This window comes from Mirounga leonina, unplaced genomic scaffold (genome assembly GCF_011800145.1).
Source record: "Mirounga leonina isolate KUSES-001 unplaced genomic scaffold, KU_Mleo_1.0 Mir_95, whole genome shotgun sequence".
Classification (NCBI taxonomy): Eukaryota; Metazoa; Chordata; class Mammalia; order Carnivora; family Phocidae; genus Mirounga; species Mirounga leonina.
In genome coordinates this window covers 7,413,258-7,435,043 of record NW_023270865.1, presented here as the reverse complement: position 1 = coordinate 7,435,043, position 21,786 = coordinate 7,413,258, and the positions used below count along the sequence as shown (strand labels likewise).

At 44.9% G+C, this 21,786-nt stretch overlaps 1 long non-coding RNA gene across 1 annotated transcript in view; it reads left to right on the top strand.

Moving 5' to 3' along the window:
• LOC118006169 overlaps window positions 1-21,786 on the top strand; it is a 119,965-nt gene that overhangs the window by 19,330 nt on the left and 78,849 nt on the right. Inside the window, exons 2-3 of the long non-coding RNA XR_004677981.1 lie at window positions 18,058-18,170; window positions 19,089-19,243. This is a non-coding gene — a long non-coding RNA (uncharacterized LOC118006169). The remainder of the gene's footprint in view (window positions 1-18,057; window positions 18,171-19,088; window positions 19,244-21,786) is intronic.

Sequence of the window (21,786 nt, the reverse complement as noted above, 5' to 3'; positions counted from 1 at the left end):
AAACCTATGTCCATGCTCTTTCTGGATCATTTCTTGGGGATCAGAGCCAAGCTGTGGTCTCCCTTCTTTGCCCTGAAGTCACCCCGCACACAGTAGGTGCAGAGGCAGTGGTTGCATTTGGCAAGCACTTCTGCGTTCGTGGAATTGGGCCCATTGTTTAAATATATGCAAAATAATTAGCCAGTGTAGAAAATGAGGACCTTGCCTTCAAAGTACCCAGATGATCAGCTTGAAGAGCTTAGACCTAGAATAGATTGCCAAAAAGGTCATGGCCAGATGACAAGGGTCCAGCATAATTTCTTTTCTAGGAGTAAAGTAAGACGTTAGGTGAGGAAGACTTTCTGTAGAAAGAGGTGGCTGAAGGGAAGTCTAGATTTGGATCAGTAGCTAGAGAAGGGAGGGCAAGTAACATTGAAGGGCTTGGAAAAGTCCAACAGGTTTGGAGAATAATAATGGTTATGTTTTGTAAACTGACCTAAGCCAATTAGGTTTTTTTTTGGGGGGGTAGATGATGTAGCCTTCAAAAAGTTAAAGGTGGCTGAAGGTTAGCTATTCTCTTAAGACCTCAAGGCCAGGTTCTAATGAATGTGGTTCTTAGACTAGATGCTCCTTGATCTTGTGTGGATATTTGCTAGATGAATGCCTATTAGCAAGAGACCCAAGGCCCAATCTATTCTGTAAGATCCATGAATGCTCAGTTCCTTGTGTTCCGGTATAACTAGAGAAAGATACAAGAGCTTGTCGGAGGCAGGCTCCACCTTTGCAATCAGCTCTGACCACCAGAGACACCCGCCCTGGTGGCTACACTCAGGCTGTTGAGAGACCCAGTCTTTGCCCCATTTCTAAGGCGGGTGACAGCAGACTACTCTGGATTCATATGTTCTGCATAACAGTGGGGATATTTCTGAAATATTTTCACCAGTGCACATTTCTTGAAGACCTTTAATTTTGCCAAAGAGAACCTAATTCTGATATTCATTGTGGAGGTTCCAGAGGTCACCATCTTTACCAATAAAGACCCACTGTGTATGCTGATATGCACAATACAGGTCAGTGATTGAGATCCAGGTAGCAGACACCCTTGTAGCTGTCCCACTGGAGTGCTGGCTTCCTGACTGTGACTCCATCAACCCCTGCTGGATTCTCCATTTTTCACTGGGGGCAGCTGATGCCTCTAGAGGTGTAATTTAAATGAGCTGGCACATACGCAATATTGCGCTGTCTCTGATGAAATATCTTTAGGAGCATTCCAGACAGTGTAATAAAAGGCTGGTGGGTTGGGGCAGCCCTCTTTTAAGAGAATGCCCGGAAGGACATGTTGCATATACTGGATTTGCAAGAGAACAGATCTGTAATAGTTATTGTTCACCTCCAAGAGTTTTTTGGGAAGAAAAAAAAAAAAAATCTCAGTTGACTGTTGCCCTGCTTCCAAAGATAACTTTGCCTTCTGCAGACTTTTCAAGGCAGTGCGATTCCAGTAACCAGCCCGACTGCCCTCTGCTTAGCTAACCCTCCGCGGTGCACGTGGACTACAGCCCCGCCAGCACGGCAGGGGGTATTGACTTTCAAAGGCTATGGCGGTGCCTTCATCTTGTGCCATTTTCTCTGATACAGGAGTTCTTTTCTCTCACAACTGCACGTCACATTTATAATAGCTTATTGATCAAAGCCAGGTCTACTTTCAGAGCAGAGAGGAAACCACGCACCCCTTCCTGGTGAGTTAGTTTCCACCAGAAGGCGCTGGTGTTGCAGTCCCGCCTCTGCTCGCAGGAGCCCCGCCCCGCCCCGCCCACTCCGCCCGCCCCGCCCACTCCGCCCGCCCCGCCCCGCCCCGCCCCGCCCCGCCCCTGGATCATGCGTCCGCAAAGCCTGCGTAAGGAAGCCAAGGGCTTCAGTCTACAGGTGTGGAGCGAAGGCAAATTGTCCGTGAACTACTCAGTCTCAACCGTACTTCTGAGCGTCAAGAAGCAGACCCACCATTCTATGGCCTTTATTATGCTAGCTGTTTATGTGGACCCCTTTTTGGCGTTCATGTTTTAAATTTTGGAAAAAATACTGAACCTCACGCAGCAAGCCCGCACACTTTATTCTCGTGTTTTGGGGGTGGAAATCAGCGTAAGACCACTTTGCTTTGTAGCTTGGCCAAAAATGTACTAAGTGAACCGCACAAAGAAACCTGCTGTGAAGTGGTTTCACCACCGAGGGGGTCTCCTGGCGTGGAGGCCGACGACATCATTTCAGGGGTCTGTCGGTCCAGCGGCTCTGTTCCGAGCCTTCGTATCTCCATGGGACCAGAGTGGAATTAAGTTAACCTACTTGTACCAGTCTGCTGGGACTGCCATAACCAAATGCCATAGACTCTGTGGCTTAAACGACAGAAATTTATTTCTTCCCGATACCGGGGGCTTGAAGTCTGAGACTAAGGTGTCAGTAGCTTTGGTTTCTTCCGAGGTTTTCTCTGGGTTTGCAGATGCTGCTTTCTCTTTGTGTCCTCACACAGCCTCCCCCTGTGTGTCACCCCCTTGTCTCTTCTGGTGTGTTCCTATTTGCTCTTCTTATAAGGACACCAATCAGATTGTATTAGGGCCCTAATTAGACCTAATTTTAAGTTAATTACCTCTTTAAAGACCTCACCTCCAAATACAGTCACAGTCTGAGGTTATGGGGGGTAGAGCTTCAATATATGAATTGGGGGGGGGACATAATTCCGTCCATTATGCCTGCTCCAGTACAGTTATTAATAATGACCATCCCCACTTCCTTCCAGCTATTCGGAGCTGTCTTGTCACCTTTTATTATATGTCAAAGGTCCTCAAGTGCCTGAAGACCATGTGACGGTGGCTGCCAGAGGCACCTCTCAGACCCATCTGACCTTTGAACCCTGAGCAGCTTTTAAATAGACAGATTCATGGGATCCTCCTTCTCTCCCTCCCAGAGTCTTAGGCAGTAGACAGGTTTTAGGAATCTATACTCTTTTTACAAAATAGAAAAGTCCCTCAGGGCACAGGTCTACAAATAGGAACATGCATTTGTCTAGAAGTCCTTCCTTCTGGGAGGGGACTGGGGAACCAGAGTGGGAAGTGAATGGTATCATTGTTACACACTTTTATGCTGTTTGGATTTCTTATTATGTTACTTGTTCAATCAGAAGTATTTACTAATTTAAAATAAAGACTGTTTTTCAAGTGGATCTTTTGAAAAATCCAATTGGAAACCATGGCTGGATGAGCCTTGGGTTCTAGAAGCTTATAGTTGTTTTTTTTTTTTTTTTTTTTTTTAAGATTTTAGAGAGAGAGAGAGAACAAGTAGGAGGAGGGGCAGAGAAAGAGGGAGAAGCAGACTCCCCGCTGAGCAGGGTGCCCGATGCGGGGCTTGATCCCAGGACCCCAAGATCACAACCTGAGCCGAAGGCAGCTGCTTAACCAACTGAGCCACCCAGGTGCCCCTAGGACCTTATAGTTAAAAGATCAACACTCATCTGAGTTATAGAGCTTGGAGATGGGGCCTCAGCTGGGTTTGGGGTGAGGTAGGACAGACTGACAGACTGACAGACAAAAGCACAAGTGGCTCAGATGACCTATGGGATGATGGACAGGGGAAAGCATGAAGTGGAACGCCAGGCCAGCCACGGCATCACCATATTTGGAGCGGAAGGCAGGAGGCGGGGCCTGCCAAGATTCCCTGACACACTAGGCTTAGTGGGTCTTATTCTCGATGAACATAAGAATTATCTGGGAGCATTAAAAATGCTACTCTCCAGATCCCATTCCAGAAAGCCTGGTGGATTTGGTCTAGGGACAGGTGCAAGCCTTATCAGCTTCTGAAAGATGGCCAGGGGATTCTGACTTGGGGCCCACCGCCCTGACGAGTACACAATCAGTGGTCATGTCTACCTTGCACACTCCTGGGATTGAGCACAAGACAAATCAATGCAGGGTTCCATGACCAGTTTCTTCCTTATCCATGGAGAGATAAGGAAATAGAATGGGCCTTAGTCTTCTGGAGAAGGTCTGTCTTCTTGAGTGTCAGACTCTTGTTCCTGGCCTAAAGCCAGCTTCCTCTGGCCCAGCCAGCCAGAGGGGAGGTTCCAAAGGAAAGAATGGACAGAGAAGATGCTTTTCTCCAGGGAATTTCAGAGATGGGGTGGTGGGGTGCCAAGGGTGGGGAATCACCTGTGTATTGACATCTCTGGGGAGATTGACGCACTACTGGGACCTGGGTTTCTCCCTGACGTTGACACATATGGTATGGGGCTCCTCCTGGGCACCAGCATTTTCTGGAGTTCCCCAAGTGATTCTGGTATGTAGCAAAGTTCAGAACTGCTGACTTCTCAATGACGTAATTGGAAAGGAGGGAATGAAAAGAAAAACACAGCAATGTCTGGGATTGTTGCAGAGAAGGGCTCTCCAGAGCTTGAGAAACAAGTAGTAAGGTCATTGGGCTAAGAGGTGCAAGGAAAGATCCATTAGAGTCCTCAGTACGTTTGAAATTTACTTAACATTTCAGAGACTGAGCCTGGTACACCTGGATCAGAATGTGTTCCACAGTCTGCTTATAAGGATGGCCCTTGTGCTTTGAAACCTAGGCCAAAGGCTGGCTGCCTCCAAGTAGGACGATAAGATGAAGCAGAGGAAGAAAAATCCTGAAATCTGCCTTTTCTGGGTCAGAGGATTGTGGGGAGAGGGATCGAGAGAGCGTAGAGAAGGAGGAGTGTGTTGGGACCCCATGGATTCTGGTGGGGATGGGGGGGATACTCCAAATATATAACAACCAGTACAGAACCTGGGTGGGGTCCTGGGGAAGCCAGAGGGGGTGAGGTGAGATGCTTGGGACAGGGTGCTTTGGGGTCAGATTGTTAGGCTCACTGGCAGATAGTGGGGATATGCCTGTGGGGTTCTGGGGGAGGGGATGTGGGACAGGGGAACTGGGAAGACTTGGGGTACAGGTGTTCTTCCATATTTTAACAACTGGTCCAGCTGTACTCAGTGCTGGTTGGGGTGTGAGCCCTGGTCTAATATCTGTTCTCTGGGTGTCTGTGTGCAGAGGAGGGCATGCATGTTGGCAGGCCAGATGAGTCGAGGCAGGCACACTGTGGGCTGGGGGATTTGGCTCTGTTTGGCTCGGGAATTCTGGAAGCACATCAGCTACATGGAGTTAAGTATACTCCATGGATTAGGATGGCCTGCAGAGGCTGGGCCAGAGCAAAGCCGACAGGTGGGACCCAATATATCACATGCCCCTGGCCCCAAAGAGCTTTGTGTATATGGGTTATTTCTAGAAACATTTACCATATTAGAATATTAGAAATTAATTCTTATAAAATCATTGATTAAAGAGAACAATTATAAAATGACTACATGGAAATATAAATGACATAATTCTATGAAAAGCAACAGTATTCTCCAAAACAAAAAAAATATTTGGTGAGAGATTGGCCTTGGTTTACTTTTTTTGTGTGTGTATCTCTTTAATGGAAGACAGCTACATTCTCATATGTGCTTCTGTATTCGGTCTCGCCTGTTTACTGTTTTCCAGATACATATGTGGCTGTAAAAGAATATTTAATGCTTTTTTTCCCCCAGATAATTACAGATATTCTTCTTTGATATTGCATAAAAACTCCACTGCAGATTAGTGAGAGAATGAGATGTAAAAAGCCAAATCATGACTTAATATTATTATAGAAATAGCTCCATGGAGCCTTGAGAGGGTCATAGGACCCCAAGGAGCCCCCAGATGACACTGAGGATTCTGGAGGCAGCAGGAGGAAGAGGATGGGTTCCGAGAGAACCTCGTATAATCAACTTTCTCTGGTTTTACCTCCACATTTCTTTGCTCCTTGGGCCACTTTATTTTTTTTCAGAATCCTTTGTTAAGGCTAATATGTGGGTGTAAGTAGGTCACAATGGCCTTTAAAACCAGAGCCAGACAATTTCACCAGGTCAGTAATTTAAACTTTTGAATTGTTAAAGAGAAAAAAAAAAACCCCACTAAAGCAAGGCCAACTAAAAATGATTCTTTTACGTGGACGCTCACATGTTGAAAGTGGTCATTTTTATAAACCTCCAGTCTTGCTGATTCTGAACATTTTTTTTCTTCTTTATGTCGCTTTTAGGAGAACAGTTCAGACCCTTGTAGGTGGACTGTGTAATATTTGTTTTTATTTTCGGATGGCGCCGTGGAATGCTGCGTGTGATGGGGTTTGGAGGCTGGGGAGGAGGGCACGCTGCTGGTCAGATCATAGCTAAGAGCAGGTTAAACCGTGAGAGCATGTAGGGTCCTTAGATGTTGGGGGGGGGTCCTTAAGCGTCGGGCATAACTGCTGAACCGAGAGTTAAGTCTTAGAACAGGCGAGGATGAGGTTGTGGGTAAATGCAGTGAGAAGGCATTTGCGTTGGGGCTTCTAGGAGCTTGGGAAATTCGTGCCCTTCACCACTAGGGAGCTGTCTTTTGCGAGAGAAGCTTCTCCTGGCTTCTTTGAATCTTGCCGTCTTTATTTCCACCGCCATTTCCACAGACATTTCCAACTCAACTTGGCCATGAAATTGGGGGATTTCTGAAGGGTGGATCTTGGATCCCTTTTTCTTCCTACCTTCTAGTCTATCTCTAGGGCATCTCATCTGTGGGTCCCCACAGCTTCATTACCCCTTAAATCAAGTTGTCTTACAGATTTCGGTCTATAGCTCTGACTTCTCTCTGACTGTTATATTAAACAGCCGACTGGATGTTCCTGCTGGCAGAGCTCCAATATACCTGACGCTCCACTTGTCGGAAAGCAGACTCCTGCCCCGCCACCAAGCCCGCTCTTCTTCCTGTCTTACATATTGCCGTGAATGTCACCACTGACCATTGCTGCTTAGACCTCGGAGGCCTCCTTGGCCCTCTTGCTTCCTCAGGCTCTGTTAGGAACTACTGAGGCATTACCAGAAGTGCACACTGAAGTTTCAAATTCTCAAGCTGGCCTTCAAGCCCCCACACAGCGTGTCTTTCCCGGGCTCCTCCATCTTCATCCCCGGAAGGCTCCCCAAACACTCTTTATTTCGTCCCACTCACCTGTTTTCCCCTCAAAGGTGTCATCCTCCTTCCACCATCCTGGCACCATCCATGCTTTCCTTGCCCGCAGCCTGAGTGCGCCCTCCCATCCTCAGCTTGCCTCACCTCTCCGTAGTTGGAGATGGAAGCCCTTCCCTTGGGGAAGTCAGGTGTTGCCTCTTCGGAAAAGGCTCCTTGTCTCCCCTTGAGGTCATCCCCCACCCCGTTGTCTCTACAGTGAACACCCTGGACGTTTCCTTTGTAGCATTTATTTCAGGTGGTAATTTGGTGTTCGTTTCTGGAACTCTGCTTTGTGTCCATTCCCCCAGTCAGACTATAGGCTAGTGAGATCTAAGGCCATTTTGGGGGAGGGGGGAATGATGTTGCACTGTTTTCTCTCCACTGTGTACAATTCCAGGGCCACCCCCAGGAAATCCTCCCCCAGCAAACTACATGCTTTGTGCATAGGCTCTCAATACATGCATTATGGGTTGATTGCTTTCCTTTTTTACCTTTTAGTTTTTTATTAGAGTTAAAAGTAATTCGCATGCCACCATCACCACAATGTTATATCATTTTGTATTTGTCTACACAGTCACCCTTACCAATGAGATTTATGCCTTCCTGTGTGTTCCTGCTCTTGTTTTTTGCTTATTTTCACGTCAATCTGAACTTCCTTCATTGTTTCTTGTATAGTCTAGTATGGGCAAGCTCCCTTAGTCTTTGTTTCTCTGGAAAGGACATTCTCTTCATTTTTAAAGTTGAGTCTTGCCAGGTACAGTGTTCTGTATGGACGTATGTTTTTCCTTTCAGTACTTTGAAAATATCCTCCAGTCCTCTCCTGGCCTGCAATGTTTCTGCCGAGAAAGTCACCGATTGTCTTTTTGCTGCTTTCAGAATTCTCTCTTGTCTTTAACTTTTGACAATTTGATTACAGCGTGCCTCAGTAAAAAAATAAATAAAATAAAATAAAAAGAAGGAAAGCTTACAGGATTTTTACAGCCTGTGCATCACGGGAGTCCCAGAAGGAAAAAGAGAAAGAGCAAGAGACAGAAAGATTATTTAAAGAAGTGACCAAAAGCTCCCAAATATCGAAAGTAAAATAGGCATCCAGATTCCCAAAGCACACAAGAGCCCAAATAGGTTGAACATACAGTGGATTGATTAATTTTTAAAATAATTCAGCAGAGTGTGGAAGGTTTAGGATACTAGAAGCATTTTCCTATTTCTTAGAAGCTTTAGAATTAGCAGAGCACCTAGACTCTTTCGGGCTTTGGGAAAGCAACTCAACAGAGAAAATGTAGGCAGGGTTGGATACATTTTTTTGGAGATTCACTCACTGTGACGGTTAACCCTTTATCAGCAGAACGAGAGCAAGGGGAGAAAAGGGGGTGTTTCAGAATTAGGCAGCCATTGTGGAAACTCGGCCGAGAGGCCGGCCGCTCCAGGTGGGAAGGCTGGGAGGGAGACAGGGACACTGGAGCCAGAAGGGTGGCCTGAGCGGGAAGGAAGGCCCTGGTGAGGCTGGAGAATGGGAGGACTCAGTGTTGGGGGTCAGGCCTGTGAGGCCGTCTGGGCCGTCCAGCGCCTGTCTAAGCCCCAGCTACACTGATCTCGTTATTAGTAGGGCTGGCCCACTGCCCAGGGCAATTTCCACCCTTCAGCCTCTGCTCGAGGTCCTTGCCATGTTGCTTGGCCTCTCGCCCCTTTCCTGGAGTACTCATACTTAGCTTTTGAGATTCTGCTCAAACTTCCATCTGTAGCCTTTTCAGGCAAACTGACCCTTTTCTTTTTTATGCCTGTGTTGCATCCGCACATAATTCTATTTTTCTGGTGGCACCTGTTAAAACTTATTGCACTGATTCATTTTCAGGTTTTCCCCTGCTGGACTGTAACCTCCTCCGGATAGCTCCAGGTTTTATTCACCCTTTGTCCCTAGTACTAGCTTGATGACAAGCACACAGTAAAGGTTCCAGAAATGGTTATGGTGGGGACACATGCATAAATCAGGGATAGATGGTCAGGTGTGACTCAGGTGGTTGGAACATCACCTTTGATGTACAAGGGGTGGGGGAGCCTCACAGGACAAGTGGAAGGGATGACAAACCATCATGTAGCTATCAAAGGTCAGTGGAGTGAATGCAGTGATGAAAGGAGGAGAAACGGGATTTGAATTCCTCTGTGGTCAGGGTGCTGATGAAGCAGGGAAAGATCAGAGGGGATTTGCTGAGAAGTAAAATGTGAGGCATTGTTTGAACATCATTCGAGATCTTTGTGGTGGAACAAAAGACTCCTATTCAGCGACTTTGCACTAATATGGTCGTGTAGGTTGTTACAGTATGAACTAGTTTCATACCAATTGACTGATGGATACTGTAAAGAATAAATGTCATTGATATCTGCATGTGATTATTAGTAGGTGGTATGATCGAGTTACCATTCAGTGAAAGTCAAAGCAATGGCTGGGTACAGACAACAGAGACTCTCCAATCCTGCTGATAGAGTGTAAATTGGTTCCATTACTTTGGAGGACAGTTTGGCAATATCTATTCAAGTGAGCACACATATATTTTATGCCCTGGCAATTTCATGCCCAACAGTAAAGTGTGCACGTGTGCACCAGGGGATGTGTATGAGAATGTTCCCAGTGGCGTTTGTCATAATGGTCCTATAAACTTGAAGCAATCTGAATGTCCGTCAATAGTAGAATGGATACATTTTGGAAAATTCATGAAATGGACTTCCATGGAGTCATGAAGGCCAGTGAAATACTGCAGCATGAAACAACATGGGTAAATCTCACAAACATAATGTCAAAAGAAAGAAGCCAGACAGAAGAGAATATCTTCTCTTCTGGGAGATTCACCATTTATATGAAGCATAAAAACAAGGGAAACTTCAGTTGTTTTTAAGTCCACAAGTTACATTTGAGGGGATATTGGGGGTAATAACTGGGAGGAGGGTTGAAGGAGCTTCTCGGGCTGGAGATGTTCTAGGTCTTGACCTAGGTGACACTTATGTGGATGTTTTATGTTTTGACAATTCATTGAAATGTACACAGAGGCCTTGTAAGGTCTCCATATGTGTGTTAAGCTTCAATGAAAGAGCTTATTTTAAAAATAGAAATGATATTTTGTATTTTAGTAAGAAGATATGTACCATCCTCAGGTTTCTTAATATCGTTTCTCTGTGAGGAAACAGTTCTTTGATGTTGTTCATAATTTTATTGACTTTTCTCCCCCATAATCCTTTTCCTTATTTATTTGCAAATGGGTTTTCAAATGACTACTTTGGTAAGTCTAACCTGTGTTTTATATTTTATATGCCTTTATCACTCAAATGCTTTCCTTCTTTGAAAGGTTAATTTGCTGCAATGTGTTCCTACTCTCTCCCCCAGCTTTTCTGACTCAATGGCACATCTTCTTCTCCAACGTTAATTTTCAGTTGATCAACTTATTCTTTTTCTCTTAAAGGATAAATTTACATTTTCATTGAATGCCAGTATAGAACAATTGATGAAACTGTACCTTCTCATACTTTAGCTTTTTTTCCCCCTCTGACTTAGACCATTTCTAGTTCAATTTCTTAAAACATCCAAACGTAACACCACCACATAACTGAAAAATGTTTGATCAGAGTCAATTAGAGCAGTGTTGCAGAAACAAAGTTATGGTATATATTATAGCAAGAGATTGGATTCTATGACACTAAATAATTTGTGTTGCGCCTACAGTGATATCTACATAAAGCAAATGAATTAATATTCTCTCTAGTTAGCCAAGTCAGCAGCCTCTGAATTTCAAAGTGATCACAAATCTTGTATTTTTAACCAAATGGCTGCCCTTATATTTAACTCTCCTTTAAAAAAGAAATCATAACTTCATAATGATTATAAAAAAATCAAAATTTCATTGACTATAGCGTATTCACCATTGGAGAGGTGGTACAAGGCACTGATAGAAACACAGGCTTAGGATCACACTGCTGGGGTTTGAATCCCAGCTCATAGCTGAGTGACCCTGGGCGAGTCACTTACCCTTTTGACACTTTAGATCGTCTGTCTGGGAAAAAGGGTTCCATTGTCTGTGAAAGATGAAGAGTTATCCGTGCACAGCCCCTAGAAGAGTGCCTTGTACACAGTAGGCACTCAATGGATGCTGGTTGTTCTCTTGGTTTAGTTGCCATTGTATTTGTGTTACAACCCGTGCACTGTTATTTAGGACCGAGAGTGAATGTCAATTTAAAATGTAACGCCATTTTAATTTGTGTGTAGTAAGGGTCCATGTGACAATAAAAAGGACAAATTGAATGATAGGGAGTGTATAAAAAATTATTTTTTTTGATGTACAGCTATTTCTTAGAAAAAGGTCAGTTATTTTGGAGCTAGCATTTAAATAAGGGTTATTAGCTGAGAGAAGGAAATTAGTGTTGGCAAGTAATGACTACTGATTGCCATTCTGACAGCATAATAATAGTTGGGGTGACAGGACAGACAGCATCCAACCATTAGGATCCTTGCAGAATGGTACCTTAGTAATCGATAATAGCAATTTACGTTTCATCATGTAACAGTTGAGATCAAAAGGTATCAAGTTGCATATTCCATTATATTTACCCTAAGCACAGGAGAAAGTCTGGCTAGGAGCCTCAGAGCTGCCTCCCTAACCCTCAGCTGGCCATAGATGCAGGCACCAGCCAGGCAGGCCCTGGAAAACTCTTACCTGACCTGCGGACTCAGGGGAAATTAAATGTTTATTGTTTAAGGCACTGAGTTTTGGGTGCTCGTTTACAAAGCAATGGCTAACTGATATAATTGAGTTCATTGGTAAGGGCTGAGAAGCTTTGCCTTAAGATATTAGTGCTATGTCCTGAAGGTCTTTGAACTCTCCAGTCTCTGTGGCCAACCACATGAGGTCTGCTGCATCAGTGCAAAGGAAGCTTCTGGGTCCCCCAGGTTGGTCTTCTAGTCTGTCTCTCTTTTGAGCCCTTAGCCGAACATGTGGTATCCCTGATGATTGACTTGTGATCAGCCTCTCCTTGTCTACAATTATGCCTTTATTTTGTATGCCAGACCTCCCTTATCTGCCCCTGAATTCTCAAGATCTAGTTTTGGGCTGGCCTTTGCTTTTAGCTTTGTTCCTCCAGCATTGGCACTGGTAGCTGGAAGGAGCTGGTGTTATCTACACCCACTGATTCACATCCAGGGGCAATTTGGCCGCTCAGCAGACATTTGGAAATGTCGAGAGACATTTTTGGTTGTCACAGCTGGGGGAGATGGTGCCATTGGCATCTAGTGGGTAGAAGCTGTGGACGTCACTCAACATTCTACCATTCCTAGGAGAGCCTCCGCGTAACAAAGAATTAGCCCGCAAAATATCAGTTGTGCTGAGATCAAGAAACGCTGGTGTAGATCTATCACAGAGAATGGTCCCCTCAGCAGTGAAGTCTCTAATCTCCGACAGCTGTGATGCTCAGGCTCCCACCTCTGTGGCCCTGCTCTTTCCATAGCCACTCTCAGGAGCAAAGGGTCGCTCTTTCTGGTAAGTGGTGCTTCATCCAAACTGAGCCAAAACGCTTCACAAAGCAGGTGTCCCCCCCAGAGACGTGGAAGTCTTTTCATGATTCCGTCTCAGACTCCAGCTTCGTTCCGTTCCACAACTCATCGTCATCCCCAAATTACTCAGAGACTGATCCATAATGCCACAGCCTGGGGCATTTTTACAGATACTCCCAGACGCTGAACATTTGTATTTTAAGTATGACCGAACTCAGCAACCAGGGCTTTTAAGCACAACACTTGTAGCTTCCTCCAATGGGGCTCGGGTTTGTGAAATTTGAGTTTATTAAGCACATCTTATGTCTTCTTCAGAGGATTGCAGCTTTGTTTTTCTTGCTGATAAAGACAAAACCACCCCAAACTCTGAAGAGGAACATCTCTGTCCCACTAGAGATGTAGGGACAGTCTGATGATCTGTTGATCATCGTATGAATGGTATGAACCATATGAATGGTAGGCTCCGCTGATATGGAGCCTCTGGTTGTCTAGGGAAAGAATGCACATCTTGACCATCAGAGAGATGGCTCCCACAGGCAGAGAGCAAGCTGTGGGCTTTTCACCACCCGATTATACCTTCCCGCTCCTGCAACTGGAGTTGTATGCGTCCTTGACATATTCTAGTTGGTATACAGTGGGAGACCCAGAAGCATGACCAATGGTGTGGAGTTAGGGAGCTTTATTACAGAAGCAAGGAATTCGGCCTCACGGGCGTGGATGTGGCTGGAGCCATCTGTGCCCATTGCTGCCACCGCAGCTGGTTTCTGCAGGGAGGGCTGAGCATGAGGTCGCCATAGGGCCACCAGAGTGACAGTGGGAAAGGACTGCTGGGTGCAGACAGGAGTATGGAGGAACTGAAACACCCAAGGATGGAGAACTGGACCTGGAGAGGGGCAAAATGAAGCTGGCAGATGTCTCTTGCTGTCTCTATCCATGCCAAGGGGGGGATCTGCCCGAGAAGCAGGTGCCTTCTGCCAGGAAGCCACATGGGTGCCTGGTCCAGCTGAAGGAAATCTCGTGGCCTATGAGATTAGTATCACTGACTTTTCCCTTTGCCCCAGACTCTGATATGGCTTATCCCAGCATTGTTACCCATCCTATTTAATATTTTGATAATTTGTTGACCAGGTGTTTTCCTGCATTTTAATTTTTTAATTTTTAATTTACTTTTATTTTATAATTTTTAAAAAAGATTTTATTTATTTGAGAGAGAGAGAGAGCACGAGAAGGGGGAGGGGTAAAGGAAGAGGGAGAAGCAGACAGGGAGCCCGATGTGGGGCTCGATCCCAGGACCCTGAGATCATGACCTGAGCTGAAGGCAGACGTTTAACCGACTGAGCCACCCAGGCACCCAAATTTTTATTAAAAAAAAACCCTTCACATTGATATATTATCTATCTTGATTATTCAGTGTGTTAGTTCCCTGTAAACTTTGCACCCTGGGACACATGCCTCAGCCTGCCTGTGGACACTGGGGAGCTGCGGTTCGGATGCTCCATCAGTGTGAGCCAGCCGGTCAGCAGTAATGCGGATGCACTGCCACTGGGCCTGGATCCCAGCACAGACTCTCAGTGTAAAAAGATGTAGCTGCTACTTCACTTTTGCATCCCAAGGCTCACGCAGAATGTCCCTATGGCCAGCGCTAACCCAGGACCACACAGGGAAGGAGCCACTAGGAAATGTGCTCTTCGCTTGGTTAGCTTCGTTGATGCAGTTCAGAGGCACCGAAACGTCCCAGTGTTCTGCATAATTCTACTCTTCTGTGTGAACGATGTGGGTGGGTGCCTCTAGGCTCCAGAAGTTTCTCTGAAAGCACATGCACGGGATGTTGAGTTGCTCCCTGTATCCCCACCCTTACACAGTCTCTATGTTTGGAACCTGTTGTCATGAACACTTTTATAGCTATGAACCAAGAAAGATGATGCAACCACATGACCTACATGAAAACGACCCCAAACTAAAGACAGAGAGATGGGTTTGAAAGGCTCATCTTGTCTGAATGACTGACAGCCGCTGCTGAGAGGCAGGTGTTCTTGGTTCACGGCCAGATGCTGTCGGATTCCATTTGTTAGATGTCCAGTTCGGGTTGGAGGCTCATACATGTGGAGTCTGGTTAAGTAGCTCAAGGCTCCAGTGAGTACAAAGCAATCTAACGATCACGATCAGTCTTCGGGAGACCATGTTTTATGACGTGTCCCGTAGACGCTGGTGCTGGCTGTGGGGCAGAGTAGCCAAAGAGAAACCTTCCAGCAAAGTGGAGAAATACCGAGAAACTTCTTGGTGTTTTACCAGCTTCACATCCTGACTGCAGTGCAAAGATGAACCATTTTATACTGCATGTTACTCTCCGCTGAATTGTGTGATGTGGAGGTGATTGTATTTGTTTTCTGAACTCGTGAATCGACTGAGAGCCCCCAGATGACTCATGTTCCCCACACATGGCGGTCGTAATGCTTCCATTATTGACTTTCGGTGGAGCCAGTTTTAGTGGATTATACCTAATTCTGGGGGAAGGAAATGACAGCCACATGCTGTAATGTGTCCTCCTCCTCCGGTTCCTTCCCGTGGTGAGATTTTGATCTATTTCTCTGTTAGGAGGTGAACAACAGCTGACTTTAGGGCTCCCTTCCCCCCCCCCCCAACCTATGATAGGAGCTTGAAAGACGTGATATTCTATTGATGTTCAGTTTGGGGGGTAGAAAGGAGATGCCTTACCAAAAAAAAAAAAAAAAAAGAGGAAGAAGAAAGAACAACTTTTATACTTTTATCTCAGTGGGAAATTCATGCTGAGTTGTGATACATTAAGCGGTCCCTAGACAGAAATTTGAAAATAGTTCCAGCTGTTGAATTTCAGTTGGCTCTATGGAGATGAGAGCTGCTCAGAGCACCTGCGTGTCAGCCATTCACCCAGAGGACAGCAGTTAACAGGCCAGAGAGCCCTGAGCAGTGTGTGGGGGGCCACTGTCACCACCAATGACAGGATTAGTTCTTGGATGTACCTCTAAATGTATTAATCAGGAGACTGCATGTGTGTATCCTAATTCCTGTGGTGACGGCTATTCAAAGAGTACAAAGACCCGAAAGGTAGTAAGAGGCATATTTTGCATATATATTGAATTTTATTCACAGAGGCAGAATGAAAATTTACTGGAAAGTCGGAAATATTTCTAACATTCCTTTTGTATCCAGAAAGAGGGAAGGAGAAGAGTTAATCAACAGTCAGAGGTATGGCTTAGTGAGAAACCCAACTACTTCCTACAAAAATGAGAGCATGCCTAAGTGTTCAGTCCTCATGAACAGTGGATTTCAAGGGGGGCCAGTTGTGAAACTATAAAGAGACCTCTGTGTTAGATTCCCATTTCAGGAGGAGTCTAACATCTGAGTAATTATATTTGAATCAGCAGCATTTGCACACCGTGGTTTCCTATTCCCGTGTGAGGCGTTGTGCCCAAAATGTGGAGGAGGGACATTCAATGTGTATCTCTAGGACTCTATTCCTCGTGGCATGTGTCGACGCATTTGGGAATAATTTGTATCCTGAGTATGCATTGTGCCTTTGTTCCTTTCCGTTACCTGAGTAGACACTTCGGAGCTAAACACGTGTGAACGCTCAGCCCACCACATTTGAAGACGGGGAATATTCCTTATGATCTCGGCAGCTCTACAACCTCCCTTTGGTTTCTGGTCCCTTCCTACTTCAGAGGCATCTTCCATACCTGTCATCACTGTCTTTTTTAGTCCCTCCTGGGAAGTGATATCCATAACTTTTGAAATTAAGAAGTTGTTATGATTTGGATTTTTAGGTTAGTTCCTTCCATCTGTTTTCCATAAAAGTAAAAGTAAATTTGGCAAGGTTTTATTTAATAATAATATATTTTTTAAAGATTTTATTCATTTATTTGAGAGAGAGAATGAGATAGAGCATGAGAGGGGGGAGGGTCAGAGGGAGAAGCAGACTCCCTGCCGAGCCGGGAGCCCGATGCGGGACTCAATCCCGGGACTCCAGGATCATGACCTGAGCCGAAGGCAGTCGCTTAACCAACTGAGCCACCCAGGCGCCCTTAATAATAGTATTTTTTAAAACCCCCTAGCAAAGGCAATGATCATCACAAATAGAATGGGAGAAAGACCATGCTGCTGGAATGTGACAGATTTTGCTTTTGGACTAGATGGAGTGTTCCATGTGGCTTCTGTGAAGCATGGATTTCCGAGCCGAATTTGCAAGAGAACCATTACGGACATCAACACTCATCACTACAGGGGAAGGAGACTGGCAGATCTGGAATTCCCATTTTAAGGATAATATAAAGAAGTGAATACAGGAACGATCTCATTTGCTCTACTCTGGGCCTCCCCATGTCTTCTGAGTACAGTAACTCCACCGGTTTGCCGTCTCAGAATTGGCTGAATGTTTGAAACTCTCAAACATACTCGGGTGGCATCCTTTTCCCCTTATGCTTTTCAGGGGTCGGCTTCCCCAAACAGGTGGCTGGTTTCCATGAGTTCCAGGTTCCTTGTCCTTCTGGAGAGTCTAGGTGGGAAAGGATCCTTTCTTACCATGTCTGCTCTTCCCTGGATGCTCTTCTGGTCAGTACTGGGGGCTCCAGATGCCTAGAGAGGGTGCTGTCCTCTCTGGTGGGTCTCAGCCAGACAGCTGGGAGTGGGACAGGGTCCCTTTCTTCTTTCAACCTGGCCTCTCGAGTGCCCCAGGAGCCACCACACTGGTTATATAGTGTCTTCCCTGAAGAGCTGGGGGCAATTTAAGATGGGAATTACAGTGCGGGAATGGAAAGGTTAAACGTAGGTTCACCATAGAACAGTTGCCAGAGGTCTACAAGAAAGCATCTAAAGGGTTAAACCCTCTCCAAAAGAGTTCACCATAACCATCCCGTCCCCACCCCAGGGCTCACCTGTCACCCTGTCCCGTATGTGCCAATCATTAAAAATCTCTTTCTTCTAGGGGCGCCTGGGTGGCTCAGTCGGTTAAGCAACTGACTCTTGATTTCGGCTCAGGTTGTGATCTCAGGGTCATGAGATGGAGACCTGCGTTGGGTTTCATGTTCAGCGGGGAGTCTGCTTGAGATTTTCTCCCTCCCTCTCTCTCTACCCCCCTCCCATCCCCCTTTCACGTGCTCTCTCTCTCTCTTAAAAAATCTCCTTCTTTTAGCTTCCACAAAAGAATTGCTATTCACTTTTGGGGAACTGTCACACCCCCTGTTCCCATGCACATGCCTCCCCTCCAAGCAGCCCTGACGTCTGAGACACGGGGTCACGGCTGACATGGAGTTTCGGCAGAATGGTCAATGCTGGCCAGTGATGCACAAAGTTCCCCTTCTTCCCCACAATGCCCAACACAGTTTTCGGGGGGAGACTAGGGAATCTTACACTACATGGTGGACCTGTGAGAGCGCAGATTCCTGTGGCTCCCGCAGCGCCGTGAGTGCCCACATGCAAATCCTTTCTTATCGCAGGGGTTGGGCCAAGCTAACGCAAGCGTGTCTCCCGAGGGCCAACAACACTCTTCCTCAGTGACCAAACAGTCTGGATTTGAAGTTGCAAGCTGGCAGGAGGGGGCTGAATTCAGGTGACAACACAGCGTTATAAAAATATCTAAATTTGGATTATCTTTTGGCAGGTTGTCCCCTTTCCAGTTCACTATGGTCCTTGCCACTCCCCATTGACTCCTGCCTGCTCCCTTATTGATTTTACCTACCTGGGTCTTAAAGTCATTTCAGTGTGTGATCAAATGGAGGAGGGAGATGCTGTCTAACTGCCTCCCCCTTCCATGAACCACATTGTGGGCAGTAGGTTTTCTTGCCCCTGTTTGGACTTCACAGACTCAGAAAAGAGCCACATCCCCTTTCATGGTGTCTCCGTTAGCACACAAGATGTTTTGGAAGAGTGGTTATTGTCTGAACACCAAAAAACCCAGGTCTCAGGGATAAGGGTCTTATGCTTGAAATGGACTGATTTGGTTTCAAGACCGAAAGTTGACAGAATCACATAAAAGGTGAGATCAAAGTATGATCTTTAAAGATCTTTGACCTGGACTTAGAGATGGAAACAGAGAAAATGAGGGAGATTGAGTGATCGCTCAGACAGAGTGGAGATTCCATGTAGGACTCCACGTCTAGGGCTTTCACTTGTATATCAACAAAGTCTCCTGGCATTGGGACTCAGACACAGCATGAACCCAACTAAACTTTGGCCCAGAAATAAAAATAATTTAAAAAAAGAGAAAAAAGAAAGAAAGGGAAAACCCTCTGGTAGTGAGCTCTTGGTAGGACTTTGAGATCCACTCTAGTCCTGATGGTCTGACCAAGAGCACAAAGCAGGACCTGAGTGTCAGCCTGAGGGGTGGATGCTGGGGAGCCAGCGAAGAGTAATGCAGTAGTTTCTAGAAGTCTAGACTTTTAGATTTTGCAAATTTGTTTAAAGACAATCACAACGATAGTTTTCCCTGATGAGTGTAACCTTGTCACCATCTTATGTTGCCATATAGGTAAGGTTGAAAACAAAATAAAACCAGTGTAACCGACTAACACCATAACTTCCTAGAAGAAAGGACTTTTAGAACCAAAGAAGTACGATGGACATAATCTCAAAGTGAGAACAGTTCCTCCAAAGAAAAATAATTGTCCAATTTATGCCAATAAGGTAAGAGAAACGGACATAGTTTAAAATATCAAATGCAGAGAAGATGCATTAGATGAGTTTATGTTACATATTTTGCTTTGACAGTAATTTTGTCAATTTGGGAAGATATCGTTGATGCTGTAAAATAAGGTGACCCTGAATTACCCGACTTGTTCCACGTAGTACTTTGTTTTTATCACAGTCACTATTGAGAATTGTGCTGGTATGAGAGTTTTGATAATATTTTACATATTTGGAGTATTCTTGCAACCTGAAGGGAGGTCAAGCAAGCAAACAAACAATAGCCCCTTTCTTCCAGTGGCTTCTCTGGCCCTCCCCCTGCAGGGCAAGAAAGCAGGCTAGATACTTAGGGTTATATAGCATCCAAGGGGAGCCTTTTAGGATTGCCAGTCTGGAGTCCTGAGGGCCCGTTGGAGACAGAGAGAATATGCCAGAGAGAAGAAGGATCGTCAGTGGGTAGCACAATGGGTTCCAGAGGCAGGTGTCACATTGACTTCAGGACATCTTCTCATTAGTTTCAAACTCAGGACAAGTTATGTAGCCTTCTGAATTCTTTATTTTCTCACATATAAAATGAAAAGCTGAATAGTCCTACCTCACTGGGTTGCTGTGAGGATTATCTTACCGGTGACGTCTTCAAAGTTTTAGGAGCAGTCCTGATGGACCATAAACCCTCAAAAGATGGTTCTATTTATAATTAGACCAGAACATTATCTGACAGATTAATGATTAATGAAATTAATGGATGACTTAATGATAGCAGGGCACCGGTGGATTTTAGGATTAGACGTGCTATTTCTCCAGTCAGTATGGTTGTGCCTGACAGGTAGTGTGATTATGTTCTTTTGTCTGCATATATTAGTTCCCCAACTTAATTAACAAATTATTTCTTCATGTGCCAGAATTAAACTATTTAATTAATCTACCTAACTGATCTTTGATTAGTGGCCCGAGAGTGGGATACATTTACAGTGAAATTTATTTCCAGACATGTATCTGTCTTTCTTTGAATTCATGTATCATATTTCAGTTTTGGATAGAAAATCCCAAAGTTGTTGTAAGGGCAGTGGGAAATAAAAAGGGGGAGGGCCATTTGGAAGTACCTAATTGAATGCCTAATTCCAGCCCACTCATTCTGCTTCCCAGATTATATTAAGGGTTTTGATTTTTGAATTATTACAATTATTACACTGGCCTCAGCAGCAGACTTTTTCAAAGGGGAAAATGATTATGAAAATTAGAACCTGTGGCCACATATATGATTCTGTCTTTGTTGGTGTGAACTGTTCTAGGGGAATTCATCCTTCAATCCAGCTCAGGGTAACAGTCTAGAAAGTAAAAACTTACATAGCTGAGTGTGAATTACATTGCTATGTCTATATGCCTATTGCTAAGTTCTCTGAACTACATGGAATCTTTTGGGAAAAATTGCAGGAAATATTTTCTTTCTTGTTTTTTTTTTTTAAGAGCACAATGCTCTAAACAGTGTTTATAAGCCTGGAAGCAAAGATAAGTATATATAAATAAAGTTATTTTTGTTGGTCTAGAGAAAAAGACTATATATTAAAATATTTAGACCCACATATATATAACTTTATTATATAATAAAATCTATATTTTTGAAGTCAGCAATGAGTCAAGATTATTTGCAATCACTTTATTTCTATTGATTTTTTTTTTTCTGCCCTGAGCATATGTCCATATTGGAGATTTACTCTTTGATCCTTGTGTTTGCTAACAGTAGACTAATTGTAATACTTTGGTTGGATTGTTCATTTCCAGGGATGTGGGCAGGGATCATGTCTTGGGCATATTAAAATGCTCAATGCATTTTAGTGCAGCCACTTACCCACAGAAAATGCTTGACAGTGGTTGAACTGAACAACCACTATCAACCTAGTGTTCTCCTTTGTCTGGGCACCATTTTGGGCAGAGAAAGAATTTCAGGTGGGACTTTCTCACACATGAAGAGACAAAAATTGTGGGGCAAAATTCCTCCCATAGGATGTGCTTCCCCGGGTTGAGTCTGAGCATTGAGGGGAAAAGAAAAAGCTCTGGTAAGCTAGGGTCTGGGGTCCTTATATCTGTGTCCAAGAATGTAGTTGGGTCAGGCAGAGTGGACACTGTGGTGTCATTTGAGTGCTGTGGGAAAAGTCATTCATCGTCCACACCTTGCCTTGAGTAGTAACTATGGAGTTGACTACAGGAAAACATGATGTTGATATGAAGGCAGCCAACCTCTGAAATGACAACTGTTCTTTACCAGCCTTGGAAAGAACATGGTCAAACAGAGGCACTGCTCAAGTGCCTCTCCTCCATCCAACCTGCAATCATCCAGAATTGGCTGGGGAAGAGATCCTGCCTCTCCAGTTGGGATCTTTGGTTGGCTTCCTCATCTTAATTCTCTCCTTTTTAGGATTTCCTCTGACAGTCCTTTTTGCTCTCATTCCATTGGTTGTCTCCTAGAGCTTGAATTTGGCTCTTGTCTTTTCCTGTCCTGGAAGGGAGGGTGCATACTGGCTGTTCTCGTGAGATCTGACAGA